General features: G+C 47.3%; 1 pseudogene; it reads left to right on the top strand.

The window, feature by feature from the left end:
* Positions 1–3,156: 3,156 nt before the first annotated feature.
* Positions 3,157–5,256, top strand: LOC112670062 (stromal membrane-associated protein 1-like; annotated as a pseudogene).
* Positions 5,257–15,849: the final 10,593 nt, after the last annotated feature.

Below are 15,849 nucleotides of genomic sequence, written 5' to 3' on the forward strand. Positions count from 1 at the left end.
AGCAGGGTTGACGGGAGGGGCGGCTGTGTCTCTTCCTGCGTCTGATTCAGAACTTAACACTGGTTATCTCGGGGGAGTAGGTTAAGGCCGGAGCAGGAGAGGTAGTTCTGTTTATTTTCAGTTTAAAATGTTTTTCAACAATCGTTTGTTCCTCCTATTCTAATACACACGTCGATTTATTTTTTCGCGTTAAAACCCAGTTCCTTGTTTCTCCCTGGCGTCTTGTCTCTGGCCAAGCCCTCTCTTCAGACCATCGTTAGGACCAGGCCCAGTCTGGTCAGAGCCTCCTTCCAGTTAGACTCAGGAGAACCTGGACACACAAGCGTTCACTGTCACCTCCAGCCAGTCACACACCCCAGCCAGTACCTGAGGCCCCTTTCACCACTCACAAAACGACCGCCATTTTGTCCATCTGTCCCCTCTGCCAGGCCCGGTGTGAGGAGCGAGGGGCCACACGCGTTCTGCTCTCCTCCGGACTCCTCACTGCCAGGCCCTGGGCCTTCAGCCCCACAGTGCCTCCTGCGGGTGCTGGTGGTGGGCCTGGGCCCAGCCTGGGCACCTCCGGGCCACCCCGGGGCACACAGGGGCCTCTGGCCAGGAGCCTGGGCCCCATCACATCCCCTACGTGGGCCCTCTGTGAAAGTAGGACCGTCCTCCCTGACATTGTAGGTCAGTGGGCTCTTCCGGCTTCAGGATTGTTTACCTTCGGAGGAAGGAGTTCAGCTGGTACCCTGCTCCCCCTGCAAAGCCCTGCTCTTGAATGACCTCAAAGGAGGGCACAACCCTGGCTGAAGCCCCTCTGCCCCAGCTGCTTGGTTGAGCTGCGGCCATCATTTCTGTCGTCCCTCAAGTTCGGGGGGAGGGGAGGGGGGAACTTAAGCCATTTGCTCTGAGGATCAAATGAATGAGATCATTTTTATAGACTCCTGGGCACACGTGACATTTGTAACGACAAAACACATTCCAGAAAAAGTTTTGCAAGAAGACTACAAAGAACTTTTTGTCCTGAACCATTTGACAGTGACTTGCTGACCTGAGGCTCAGGTTTCCCTAAATCTGTCAGTGTGCATTTCCTAGGAAGGGGAGACCCCTCCTACATCACCACAGCTGAGCCAGCCCCATTGGGAACTGCACCTTGAGGCATTACTCCCTGCTAATCCTCAGTCCAGAACAGTTCTGCAATCTCCACTTGACTTTTATGAACGTGACTTTTTTTTTTTTTTTTTTTTTTTAAGATTATAAGCCAGAGACGCCTGGGTAGCTCAGCGGTTGAGCATCTGCCTTTGGCTCAGGGTGTGATCCCGGAGTCCCAGCATCAAGTCCCACATGGGGCTTCCTGCAGGGAGCCTGCTTCTCCCTCTGCCTGTGTCTCTGCCTCTCTCTCTCTCTCTTTCTCTCTTTCTGTGTGTGTGTCTCTCATGAATAAACAAATAAAATCTTTTAAAAAATTATAAGCCAGTTATTTTGTAGTATTCTTTCAATTAAGATTTATCTAATGTTTTTTTTCTTTTTTTTAAAGATTTTATTCATTTGAGAGAGAGAGCATGTGCATGCAGGGGAAGGGGTAGACAGGGAGGGAGAGGGACAAGCAGACCCACTGAGCACAGAGCTTGCCACATGGGGCTCATCTCATGACCCTGAGATCATGACCTGAGCCAAAATCAAGAGTCAGATACTTAACCCACTGCACCACCCAGACTCGTGTTACACATTTTTGCAGGAATACCATGGAGAGGGGCGGGTGTGTTCTCTTCATTGCTTCTTCAGGGGCAGCACACAGTTTCCATTTGCCCCATTCCTGAAGATGACAACTTTATTCCCTTGATTAGGGTGGTACCTGGCAGGTTCCTCCTCTGAAAAGTTACTATTTTTCCTTCCCCCTCTCCAAGTTTTTATTTAAATGTATAGTGTAATAGTTTCAGGAGTAGAATTTAGTGATTACTATTTTTCTTTTGGGGATCACTGTGTATTTTATGAGGAGGCATTTTGAGGTTATGTGAATATCCCATTTCTTATCAAACTCTTACTAATTTTAGCATCCATTTATGATTCTCCAATGAATTAATTATTGCTATAACGATTGCCAAACAGTGGTTTTAATTCTATCATTCTTCATTGATTAGCTGACATTATACTGTAAAGAAACATTTTCTTCTCTCATGATATATTTATATCTGTGTGGACTTGAGATTTCTTATCTTATTCCATGGACAATACTCCATTATCGTTATGTATGATGTCGAAATTTGTCTGACACTTGGCCAGTGGAAACTCCTTTAAGCTGCCTCCTATATCCTCCCCACATGTCCTCAGCCTAAATATTTCTGTCATTTTCTGGCACAATAAGATATTCCAGGCTTATCATGTGTTTCCCTGGGCCAGCCTGAAATCAGCCATTTGCCGAGGAGCTCTGGTTCCTTTCAGTGGAGGATGGATTTAGAAACCAAGATCTGGGTGCCAGCTGTGCTCATTACTGCCGCAGTGTTGCTGCCCCCAGGCTGTCTCAGTGAGCAGAACCAGGGAATATGCGTATAAACATAAATATATATGTATGTGAACGTATACCTAAACACACACATTGATATTCATTTTATATCTATCTAATTTATAAATATTTAAAAATGTAAACTGACATCAGTACCTCCAGTTCCAACCTAACTACCACAGCATTTATCCCTTTCCATTCATTACTCCCTGTGAGTAAGAAAGGTGCCTTTTGCTATTTGCATATTTATTTGCATATTTATTTGTAGGGTCAACCACCCCTGAGTGTGTAACCAGTCTTCTAAGTTGCTACCACCCTGCCTTGTAGACCCCTCTTCACCCTCTCTAAGCCTTACTGTAAGTGGGCTTCTCCCCACCTTTATCTGAGAGGCATGCAGGACACCGTCCTCACTGCACCCAACCTCTCAGATGGAGGGGAACAGCTCCCTCACCACGATGAGAATTACAGCATTATTGGAGACAAATTTGGCAATAGGTTCCAAAATATAGAAATTTATCCTTTTGGCCCTGCCACTCTGCCTCTAAAAATTTGTGGAAAAGAATAGTAGTCAGCGTCTGCCCACAGGCCTGGTGGCTTCCTGCCCAGCTTCTGCCTAGTCTCCCCTTCGCCCATCGCTGCCTTGGGCTCCCCACCCCACTACCAAGATAGTGATGGGCTCCCAAAAGGAGAAGACTCAGAAGCTGAAAGAGAAGCAGCAGCTCGTCCTGTCCCAGCTCCTGAGGGAGGAGGACAGATATGGCTCAAACTGTAAGGCCAAACATCGATAGTTGGCTTCCTGGAAAATTGGTGTGTTTATTTGCATGAGATGTGCTGGAACCCATAGAAATCTTGGGGTTCATACATGCAGGGTTAAGTCAGTCAACCTAAACCAGTGGACACCAGGACAGATGCAGCGCATGCAAAATATGGAAAATACGAAAGCAAGACCACTCAGAAGCCAATCTTCCAGAGAACTTTTTTGAAGACCACAGATAGGTCAAGCAGTGGAATTTTTTATCAAAGATAAATATCAGGGGCACCTATCTGGCTCAGTGGGTGGAGTGTGTGACTCTTGATCTTGGGGTTGTGAGTTTGAGCCCCACACTGGGTGTAGAGATTACTTAAAAATAAAGTCTGAAGCGCATGTGGGTGGCTCAGTTGGTTAAGCATCTGACTCTTAGTTTCAGCTCAGATCATGATCTCAGGGTCAGGAGATGGAGCCCCACAGCAGGCTCTGTGCTCAGAGTGAAGTCTGCTTGAGATTTCTCTCTCTCCTTCTACCCCTCCCCTGGTTGCTCTCTCTCTCTCTCTCTCTCTCTCTCTCAAATACTTTTTTTAAAGATTTTATTTATTTATTCATGAGAGACAGAGAGAGAGAGGCAGAGACACAGGCAGAGGGAGAAACAGGCTCCATGCAGGAAGCCTGACATGGGACTCAATCGTGGGACCCCAGGATTACACCCTGGACTGAAGGCGGCGCTAAACCACTGAGCCACCCGGGCTGCCCTCTCAAATAAGTTTTAAAAATCTTTAAAAATTAAAAAAATTTAAAAAATTTAAAAAATCTTTAAAAATAAAATATTTTACAAAAGAGATAAATATGAAAAGAAGAAATACTATGATAAAAATTCAATAGCTATTACAAATGAAGAAAAGGGGAAAGGGAGGAAGAGAAAAAGAAATGGAACCAGAAAAGCCTGCAAAACCTCTTACAGTTGAAAAGGCTGTGGAAGGAAGACAATCAGCAGTTGGAATTTAGAAAAAGTATCAGCTGTAAAAATGCTGCAGAGCCCACTGTTGATCTTTTAGGATTCAACGGCCCTACTGAGGCACCAGTGACCAATGGGAACATAACCACGGTGTCAGCCCTAAATGATATCTGGACATCTTTGAACCAGTGATTTTTTTAAAGATTTATTTATTTATTTTAGTGGTGGGGAGGGGCAGAGGGAGAGGGAGAGAATCTCAAGTAGACTCCCTGTTGAGGACAGAGTCTGACTCGAGGCTCTATCTCACAACGCTGAGATCACAATCTAGGCCAAAATCACTAGTCAGACACTTAACTGACTAAGCCACTCAGGTGCCCCTGGACCAAGGATTTCTAATCCCTTACCTGCAACTCTCTTGCCCCCAGTTCCAGGGATGTTCTCTATACCTGGAGCTGCCAATTTGTCCACAGTAATATCCGGGGATCTGCATCTGTTCACTGAGCAAGCTACAAAATCAGAAGAGGTGGCAAGAAACAAACTCTCCAAAGACTCCATCTTATCTCTGTATAGTACAGGAACCATTCAGAGGCAGAGGACTCCTGGTGTGTTTAAGGGACCCACAAATAAAGAAAAAAAATAAGGGACCCACAAATAGACCATTTACCTCAGAAGCACCAAATGGATCTCAAGATTATCCATCAATGGATGTGCCTGTGGCTAAACCTGTAGCTCCTGGCCTTCTGGGGAACATAATGGGACAGAGTGGGAAGCGTGACGGTGGGCAGGCCCATGCCCAGTGGGTTTATGTATGATACCACTTCTTCCAAATGTGGCTGGCCTCAAGGAAGAATGGTGGGACAGATGGGGGTACCCCAGAGTAAGCCTGGCCTGCCTCGAGCTCAGCAGCCCCAGTGGAACCTTTCACAGATGAATCAGCCAATGGCTGGCATGAGGATCAGTAGTACAAACCCTACAGTGGATTTTGACCAGCCCCCCAGTGCAGCAGCAGGATGGTCTGGAGGCTCATGCAGTCACACTCTCAGCACACAGCTGTGGAAATGAAAAACACAATACAAGTTTCATCCAGAACTACTGCCCAACATGCCTTGTTAAACAGCCTCTAGTTCCCCTGTTCATCCACATACATACACTTTTTCCCCCCATGTTCATATTAAGAGTTATCTGATTGACCCTGTTGACCAGTACTGATTAAATTTGATATGAAAAGAAAAAAAGATTTAAAAAGGATAGTAGCTCAATTACAGAGATGAGTGTAAGAAGATACTAGTTATAGCCCTTTTGTACTAATGAAAAATTAGAGGCAAGTTCAATTTTCTTTATCTTAGCTCCTGAAAGCAGCGTCTTGTATGCCTCCCAGACCCATGTGCCTGAAGGACCAGATAATTGGTTGCTAATTGTCTTCCTCCAGGGCTCTTAGCATCCCTGTGTATTCTGGCCCTGTTTGTACAAGGATTCAGAGGCTCTTGCATATCAGAGAAGGTCCTGAGGCAGAAAGCAGAGGGTGCAAGCCATGCACATGAGTTGGGACCCGTCCTCCGAGCCACAGCTGAGATCCGAGTTAGGCCAAAGGGAGGATTGTCTTCAGCATGGTGTGATAGTGTGTTCTGGTTTAGGCCAAAAGTTCCAGGGACTTAACACCCCAGGAGCAACCCTCCTACTGAGGGATGGGAGTGGGTGGATAAAATGCCTCATGTAGTAGGCCTCTCCCAAGATGGCCTCCGATGACCCATTTCTTGGTACTCACAACCTGTGTGGTTCCTTCCCCACTGAAAATGGCTGAAGGGGTGCCTGGGTGGCTCAGTCTGTTAAACTCTTGTTGAACTCTTCGTTCAATTCTTGATTTCGGCTCAGGTCATGATCTCAGGGTGGTGAAATCAAGCCCCACGTGGGGCTCTGCACTGGCATGGGGAGACTGCTTAGGATTCTCTCTCTTCCTCTCTCTCTGCTCCTCCCCCATTCTGCTCACAGTCTCACGCACGCTCTCTCAAAGAAGGAAAGAAAGAAACCGGCTGAACTATGCAATAGGATGTTTAAAGAAATGACAGCACATGATATCTTCGGCTAGATCATAAAAGAAGTGCAGCTCCTGCCTTATTCCCTTTTGGATCTCTTGTTCTTGGTGGAAGCCAGTTGCCAAGCTATGAGGATGCTCAAGCAGCTCAGGGGAAGGTACATGTGGCAAAAAACGAAGGACTCTTACCAACAACCAACACTCCCTTGTCAGGCAAGTAATCCAGCCATGTTGGAGGTCAACCCTTCAGCCCAGTCAAACCTTCAGATGATTCCAGCTTCATGGGAGACCCTGAGCAGAACCCTGAGCCACTACCACCCACTTGAGCTGCTCCTGGATTCCTGATCCTCAGAAACAGTGTAATATAACAAATGTTCATTGTTTTAAGCTGCTAAGTTTTGTAGTGATTGGTTATGCAACAATAGCTAATATTCTCATATATTTCTGATAGGAATGGAAAATTGTGTAGCCACTTTGGAAAACAGTTTGGGGTTCCTCAAATGATTAAATATAGTGTTATTGGTGACTCAGTCGGTTGAGCGTCTGACTCTAGATTTCTGCTCAGGCCATGATCTCAGGGTCCTGGGTTGGAGTCCTATGTCGGGCTCCATGCTTGGCATGGAGTCTCCTTGAAATTCTCTGCCCCTCCCCACATACATACGTTCATTCTCTCTCTCCCTCTCTCAAATAAATTAATAAAATCTGGGACACCTGGGTGGCTCATCAGTTTAGCGTCTGCCTTTGGCTCAGGGCCTTATCCCAGAGTCCCGGGATCTAGTCGCACATCGGGCTCCTTGCATGGAGACTGCTTCTCCTCCCTCTGCGTGTGTCTCTACTTCTCTCTCTCTGTCTGTCATGAATAAACAAATAAAATCTTTTTAAAAATAAATTAATAAAATCTCCAAATAAATAAATAAATATGGAATTACTGTATAACCCAGAAATTCCACCCCTAGGTATATTCCCAAGAAAAATGAAAACATATGTCCACAGAAAACTTGTATGTGAATGTTTACAGCAGCAATATTCACAAGAGTCAAAAGGCAGAAACAACCCACTTGTCCATCAATGGACAAATGGAAAAACAAAATGTGATATATTCATACAATGGAATATCATTTGGCCATAAAAGAGAATGAAGTAGAGGTACATGCTGTAGCTTGAACGGGCCTTGGAAAGTGAAAGAAGACAGTCACAAAAATCCACATATTCTGATTCCATTCATATGAAATGTCCAGAATATGCCTATGCCAGTCTATAGGGACAGGAAGTAGGTTAGTGGTTGCCTAGGCTGAGGTGGGGGTAGGGGTGGTAGCTAAAGGGTATGGGATTTCTTTTTAAGATTATGAAAATTTTCTAAAATTGACTATGATGACAGCTACAGATATTTGTGACTAAGCCCCAGAATGCTGATTGTCTACTTTTAACAGGCATACCATATGTATGTGAATTACGTTTTCATAAAACTGTTTAAAAAGGGATCCCTGGGTGGCGCAGCGGTTTGGCGCCTGCCTTTGGTCCAGGGCGTGATCCGGGAGACCCTGGATCGAATCCCACGTCGGGCTCCCGGTGCATGGAGCCTGTTTCTCCCTCTGCCTGTGTCTCTGCCTCTCTCTCTCTCTCTGTGACTATCATAAAATAAATTTAAAAAAATTAAAAAAAAAACTGTTTAAAAAGCTGATGATGAATGGGTGCCTGGTTGACTCAGTCAGTAGAGTGTACAACTCTTGATCTCAGGGTCATGAGTTCAAAACCCATGTTGGGCGGGAAGCCTTCTTTTGAAAAAAAAATCTGATAACAAATACACCACAGCTTCCTTCCCGTGGGTGGGACAACTGAAGCATGTTCCCACATAGTCTCTCAGAACATCCCCTGTAGGGCTGTGGTCTCATTTCTCTACCCTATGCTTTCTGGGATCACATGTCAAATAAACTACTTCACCCAGGTCTTGTCTCAAGGTTTGCTTTTGAAGGAACCCAAACTAAAGCAATCGTGTTCTTTGGGTTGCAGGTCTGGGTGTCCTGGCTCCTGGCCTGGGGCCAATTCTGCACCCGTCCATGGAGAACCCAGATGGGAGGACTATGCCTACTGGCAGACTGCCCAGGGTGAAGGCTTGAGCCAAAGTCCAGAACAGTCATGGAGCTGGCCTCCATCCCCCTAGCATGCCCAGTATTAGCCTGGTATGATTTGCACATACGCTAACACACACACACACACACACACACACACACACACATTCTTTTAGGCCTGGGACTGTTAACCCAGCCTGTCACTGCCCTTTACCCCAGAGTCAGGCTCTGTGGGACATGTTCATTTCCCCTTTGGCTTATTTTGCCTGTCTCTGTGCCTGGGCGTCATCTGACCACACAAACCACCAAAACAGAAGCAGGAGGCTATGAAGGGCTGTGTGGGACCTTTCTGTAGGAAGGATCAGACCCTTCAATGGTGAACCAGAGCGATGGGGGTGTAGGGAGAAAAAAGATTACACAGCTAAGACTTGAAATTAAAGGACCAAGAACACTCCTGGAGGCCTCCCAGGCAAAGGCACCAGCGAGAGAAGGTACCTTCTGCACGATGAGGCTCAGGTCACTCTGGCTGTGAACCTCCTCAACTATCACTGATCACAAGCTGACTGTCAAGCAAAAGAGGGAAGATTCTGGGGCTTGACCCAGCTTCTCACACCAGCCTCTAGGCCAAAGTTGGGAAACGGGGGCCTGGAATTTGCTTTCCCCAATTTCGGCCAGCTCAGCCTCAGTCCAATGCCATCATCTTTAAGCAAAAGATAGTTGCAGATGTGAATGTTTCTGGCACTCACACAAAGCATTGCCCAAAGCAACAGAACAAAAGAGCTCCAATTGGCTTAAAAATTTCATGAGTTGGTCTTAGAATAAAAACTTTGATTTCATTTTTTGTATATTCTACGGTGATGTTTAGTTTAATGTGTCAAGTTGGCTAGGCTATAGTACCCAGTTATTTATTCAAACACTAATCTAAATGTTACTGTAAAGGTATTTTGTACATATGGTTAATATCTGCAAGGGGCTGACTTTATTATCCTCCTTAATGAGGGTGGGCCTCACCCAATAAGTTGAAGGCAGTAACAGCAAAACTTGAGGCTTCCCTGAGAAGTTTCACAGCATCAACTCCTACCTGAGTTTTCAGCCCATCAGCCTGCCCCATAGAGTTCAGACTTGTCAGCCCCCACAGTCACAGTCACATAAACCAATTTCTTTTAAAAAGAAAGAAAGAAGAAAAGAAAAAAGAAAAGAAAAGAAAAGAAAAGAAAAGAAAAGAAAAGAAAAGAAAAGAAAAGAAAAGAAAAGAAAAGAAAAGAAAAGATGGGGCGCCTGGGTGGTTCAGTCAGTTAAGGGTCTGACTCTTGGTTTTGGCTCAGGTCATGATGTCAGAGTCGTGAGATTGAGCCCCATGTCAGGCTCCATGCTCAGTGCAGAGTCTGCTTGAGATTCTCTGGCTCAAAAAAAAAAAAAAAAAAAAGAGATTCTCTGGCTCTCCTTCTCCCTCTGCCCCTCCCCCTGCTTTCTCTCTCAAATAAATAAAATCCTGAAAAAAGAAAAAAATGTGTATTACCTGTTGGTTTTGTTTTTCTGCAGAGCAATGACTGATACATTTACCCTAAAAGGAAGGTAGGCCTGAGAGGGGCTGACAAAGAGTCCACCTTTCAGGGAGGATGAGTGTCTCTCCTCGGGGAGACAATACCAAGGTCATAGGGAAACAGATGGGGGGTTTGCTGAAACTTGCCCTGCTGCTCTGCACCCATAAAATGCATCCTGCTGTTGGTTTAACCAGATTGGCTAGAGAGCCCAAAGTAACTCCCATAAAGCTATCCCAAGACAGTGCTGTGAATGGAAAATTATAGAAACCACCCAAAGTACTCACAAAATCCAGGTCCCACGGCCAGCTTCCACATAAATCAGAACAGGTCACACCACTGCCCTGATGAAAATTCTCCCAAGGAAATTACAATAAAGTAAACCCAAGCTTAGTTCAACCTGTAGCCCAGCCTGCCCTACTTCAGCTCACCTTCTCCCTCCTTTTCTCTGCCAGACCACTCTCTGCCACCTCAGGACCTTTGCACATGCTATTTGCTTTCCTGGAACTTGTTTTTCCCAGCTCTTTGCATGGCACCTTCTCATCCTTCAGGATTCTGAGATGGCTTCCCTGACCACACATTCTGACATGCCCCCTCCGTTCCCCAAATCATCTGCTACATTCCTTATTTATGCCCTTCGTAGAACTTAATCACAGTCTAGAATGATTTTATTTGTTTGTTTTCATGCTTATTGACTGTGTCCTCACTCTGGCCCGGAAGGTCAGGAGAACGTGCCCATCTCATTCTCTTGTGTCTTCCTGAGAGCAGGTCATAGGAGGCAGCGCCTCATACTTATTGAGTGAATGAGTGATTCCTCAGCTCCTAAGTTCATCCACATTCAGATCAGGGCCCTCCCTGCCATCCCACAGTGCCCTGGACTGACCCATCATGTCCCTGGGTGATCCACAATAGACCCTAGCATCTAGCTGTCCAGGAGTTCAGGCCCACGCCTGGAGGGTAGAGGGCTTGGATACTTGCACAGGGTCACAGCTTGAGCCTAAAGAGAAAGTCTTGTCGCTGAACAAGGTAGAACTGGATCGAGACCTGAAGAGTGTTCCAGGCCAAGAGAACAGCGAGGGAAAAGGCCTCAGGGTAGCATCTCCAAGGACTGACCCGAAGCCAGAGAACCAACCACCAGGAGACAGGAGGACAGTGACACTAACTGAGGGAGGGCAGGGCCTGGGAGCACACTGAGAGCCACGGAGAGGGGTGGGGAGGTGTTCAGTAGGGAAATGATACGGTCTAGTCCACATACTGAGAATCCAGGGCATTTCTGGGTTGGGGGAGTGGGGAGTAGGGGTGAGAAAGAGGCTTTTTTAACACTATGGTATTAGCTAGACTGCTAGATATTTTTTTCACTATGTACATAGATTGCCTTAAAATTTAAGCAGAAAATCACTCTGGCTGCTAGGTGGAGCCTGGAATATAAGAGGTAGAGGGGGTTTGGGTGGGGACCCATGATAAGAGACCACAAGCTGCCCCCCTCCCCCATACCCAATCTCTTCTCCCCCTCTTTCCTCACTGATGGATCCTACTGTGCTCTCCTAAGTGACCATTTACGTAAACAGCTTGCGTCTGGCTAAAAGACTGTTTCCCAAAGAGAGGATGTCATTGCGTAGAAGCTGTAGAGTGGGACTTTTGAGGAAATTCTTTATTTTTTTTTTAAGATTTTATTTATTTATTCGTGGGAGACACACAGAGAGAGAGAGAGAGGGACAACATAGGAAGAGGGAGAAGCAGGCTCCTTGCAGGGAGCCCGATGTAGGACTCGATCCCAGGACCTCAGGATCATGACCTGAGCCAAAGGCAGAGGTTCACCTGACTGAGCCACCCAGGCGCCCCTGAGGAAATTCTTTTTTTTTTTTTTTTTTGAGGAAATTCTTTAAAAGAGGACGGGTATCCCTGGGTGACTCCGCGGTTTAGTGCCTGCCTTTGGCCCAGGGCCTGATCCTGGAGTCTCGGGATGGAGTCCCAGGGTCAGGCTCCCTGCATGGAGCTTGCTTCTCCCTCTGCCTGTGTCTCTGCCTCTCTCTCTGTGTCTCTCATGAACAAATAAATAAAAATCTTAATAAAAAATTAAAAAAAAAAAGGAACAAGCAGGGCACCAGGGGTGGCTCAGTAGGTTAAACATCTGCCTTCAGCTTAGGTCATGATCCCAGGGTCCTGGGATGGAGCCCCATGTAGGGCTCTCTGTTCAGCAAGGAGCCTGCTTCTCCCTCTCCTCCCTCTCCTCTCTCTGTCTCTGTCTCTGTCAAATAAATAAATAAAATCTTTCTTAAAAAATAAAAGAGGTACAGGCATCCAACAAGGGCTGTTCTTTTTTTTAAGATTTTATTTATTTATTTTTTGATGGAGAGAATGAAAGAGAGCACAAGTAGGGGGAGCAGCAGGCAGAGGAAGAGGGAGAAGTAGGCTCCCCACAGAGCCTGATGGGGGAGGGGACTCAATCCCACGACCTTGAGATCATGACCTTCCCAGGACCCTGAGATTATGACCTGAGCTGAAGGCAGATGCTTAACCAACTGAGGCACCCAGGCGCTCCTGACAAGGGCCATTTTTACACTCCTCTGCTTTCCTTGGTTTTGACTCTTTGTGACCTCAACTCCAGTGGGGTTACTTTTGATGGGAGTCCCTCATTCCTAAATCAAGGAAGCAAACCAACGGCTCTGTGCGTTTGCCTCCCAAGGCCCTGAGCTGCATGGGTTATGATAATTTGCCCTGCCTGTGGCTTTGAAGGCCACCATCTGTCTCCAAAGCCCCATGAGCTGTTTCCACTTCTAACTTCACTCGTTCACTGCATTCCCAGCACCTGGGAGTTTCCCTTTCTTAGTTTAATCCTGGTTAAGCAGATGCCTGGGTGGCTCAGTGTTGAGCACCTGCCTTTGGCTCAGGTCCTGGGATCAAGTCCTGCATCAGGTGCCCTGCGGGGAACCTGCTTCTCCCTCCGCCTGTGTCTCTGCCTCTTGTGAATAAATAAATAAAATATTTTTTTAAAAGATTTTATTTATTCATGAGAGACACAGAGAGAGAGAGAGAGAGGCAGAGACACAGGTAGAGGGAGAAGCAGGCTCCGTGCTGGGAGCCTGACATGGGACTTGATCCCGGGACTCCAGGATCACACCCTGGCCTAAGGCAGGTGCCAAACTGCTGAGCCACCCAGGGGTCCCCAATAAAATATTTTTAAATAAATAAATAAACCTGGTTAAGTATCCACAAAGTTATTTTGTTCTATTTTATTCAGCGCCCCCGGGTAAAGTCAGTTCTTACATTCTGTCTCATTCTCTTGTTCATCTACGGCACACAAGTTAGCAATTAATTGTGCACCAGCTTGTCCACTTCTTCAGTGTACATATTTTGTCTCCCCAACTATATGTCGATGCTCCCACTTACGGGCTGAACTATCCCTTAAAAATTTTTAAGTTGAAGGCCTGACCCCCGGTTAGTGTGACTGTATTTGGAGATAGGGTCCTTAAAGAGATAATTAAGGTAAATGAGGTCACTGGGATAGGCCCTAATCTGATATGGCTGATGTCGTCATAGGAAGAGGAGATTAGGACAGAAGCTGAGAGGAAGACCCTGTGAAGCCACAGTGGGAAGGTGACCCTCTGCAAGCCAAAGAGAAAGTCCTCAGAAGACACCAGCCTTGATGACACTCAATCTGGTACTTCCAGCCTCCAGAACGGGGAGAGACTTCATTTCTGTTGCTTAGGCCCCCTCAGTCTGTGGACGTGGTTATGGCAGGAACCCGGTACACCCCCCCCTTCCATCTGAGCGCCTCTTGTATGCAGGGCTCGGTGGCTACACCCTGTTGTCGCCTTCCCAGGCCTACTTTCCTTTCCCAACGTGGAAGTGTGAGCCAGCTGGTCCCCGTCAGCTATTTATAAACCTTCCCAGCCCCCTTGCCTGCTCCCCTTCTGCCTCAGGCCCCTGTCTCCAAGCGGTGGCCTGACCCTCTGCCCTCCCTGTGCACAGTCACGCTCTCCCTCCCCGCGAGTGTCCTCAGCGAGGCTTCCCCGACGCCAGGCCCAGCTCTTCTCACCCATCGGGCCTTCTCCCCGGCCCTGCACTTCCGAACAGCCTTCTGGATGCGTCCACAGGCAGGTCCTCCCCTTGCTTTACCAACGGCTTCTTCACATCTGCTCCGGGGATCAGGCCTGTTCTCCAGGCTGAGCTTTGGCTTCTCCCTCTTTTCACCATCAGCCACCGGTCCTGTTGATTCAACCTTCAAAGAGTCTCTCACCTCGGCCCTCCCACTCCCCGCTGGGACCCCGCTTGGGGAGCATCTTCTTTTCCCCTGAAAGTCCTTTTTAGGGGAACTCAGAGGGTTTGGTGAGGAAGTAAAAGGAAAGCAGGCCACAATAATAGCTACAAAGGGTGCAAGGCTCCCCCACCTGTTAGAGGGTAGGAGGGAGAAGCAAGCAGAAGGAGGAGAGGAGGGGGAGGTCATGAGTCCAAGGGCAGGGGGTCCATCTCCTGTGTCCTGGCAGTGCCCCTGGGGAGCAGGGGGACCAAGAGAGGAATGCCATTAGCCTGGTGCCCCCAGGCCAATGAGCCTATGACAGCACTGCAAAGGAGTCTGAGCCCAGGAGCAGCCCCACTCGGGGAGGAGCCCACCCTCAAGGATTCAGCAGACAGACACCGGTCTCGCAGCCACAGGTGGCTTACTGCCTGAGGATGCTCTGCTCGCCCAGCCTGGCCCCGGCTCTGTGGAATGATGTGGCAGGTGGCATGGAGTGGAAGAGAGCTCTGAGGAAGGGCTGGGGAAACCCATCAGAGTGTGGTTTGGAGGCAGAAACGAAGCAAGTAGACTGAGCTCTATATGCTGCAAAGCTCAGCGATGAACGTGATTTGGAAATTTCTGACATGCCCAGGCTTGATACTTTTCCCATTTATTTCCTAGATGGAAAGTGGCAAAGACCCCATTAACCAGTTCCAGACCAGACACCAGACAATGCTGGATCCACCTTAGGGCTGGAGTGACCTCCCAGAGCAACCAGGCCTGTCCTCAAGCCACCCATGCACGCGCCCACCCCTGCAGAGGAGAGAGAGGAGCAGCCTCCTCACCTGGATCTGTGGCAATCAGGGCGGTCTGGCTGGAGGTAGCAGTGGGAGGAGTGCCAGGTGAGGAGCATCACAGAAGGCCAGGGGCTCATAAGTCTGGCTCCAAAGGAATGTTTTGTTTGTTTGTTTTAAGATTGTATTTACTCATATGAGACATCGAGAGAGAGAGAGAGAGAGAGAGAGACATAGGCAGAGGGAGAAGCAGACTCCCTGTAGGGAACACGATGCGGGACTCAATCCCAGTACCCCCCCGGATCACTACCTGAGCCGAAGGCAGATGCTCAACCTCTGAGCACCCAGGAGCCCTATTTGACTTCAAAAAAAATTTTTTTTTATCTCTGCACCCAACCCGGGACTCAAACTCATGACCCTGAGATCAAGAATCCATGCTCTACCAACCGAACCAGCCCCGCATCACTTGAATTAGTTGACTTTTTAAAACTTATGCCTGGGATCCCTGGGTGGCACAGCGGTTTAGCGCCTGCCTTTGGCTCAGGGCATGATCCTGGAGACCCGGGATTGAGTCCCACGTCAGGCTCCCGGTGCATGGAGCCTGCTTCTCCCTCTGCCTGTGTCTCTGCCCCTCTCTCTGTGTGTGACTATCATAAATAAATAAAAATTTAAAATAAATAAATAAAACTTGTGCCTGTGCAACTTTGGTTACAATTAAAATTTAGTTTAAGAAATAAGATTTAATATAATTTAAAAAGAGAAATCAGGGGCACCTGAGGGGCTCAGTGGTTGAGCATCTGCCTTCAGCTCAGGTCATGATCCCAGGGTCCCAGAATAGAGTCCCACATCGGGCTCCCTGCATGGAGCCTGCTTCTCCTTCTGCCTGTATCTCTGCCTCTCTCTTTCTCTGTGTCTCTCATGAATAAATAAATAAAATCTTTAAAAAAATCTTTATTTAAATAAAGATTTAAATTTTTTAATTTTATTATTATGATAGTCA

Source organism: Canis lupus, chromosome 25, assembly GCF_003254725.2.
Source record: "Canis lupus dingo isolate Sandy chromosome 25, ASM325472v2, whole genome shotgun sequence".
Taxonomy (NCBI): domain Eukaryota; kingdom Metazoa; phylum Chordata; class Mammalia; order Carnivora; family Canidae; genus Canis; species Canis lupus.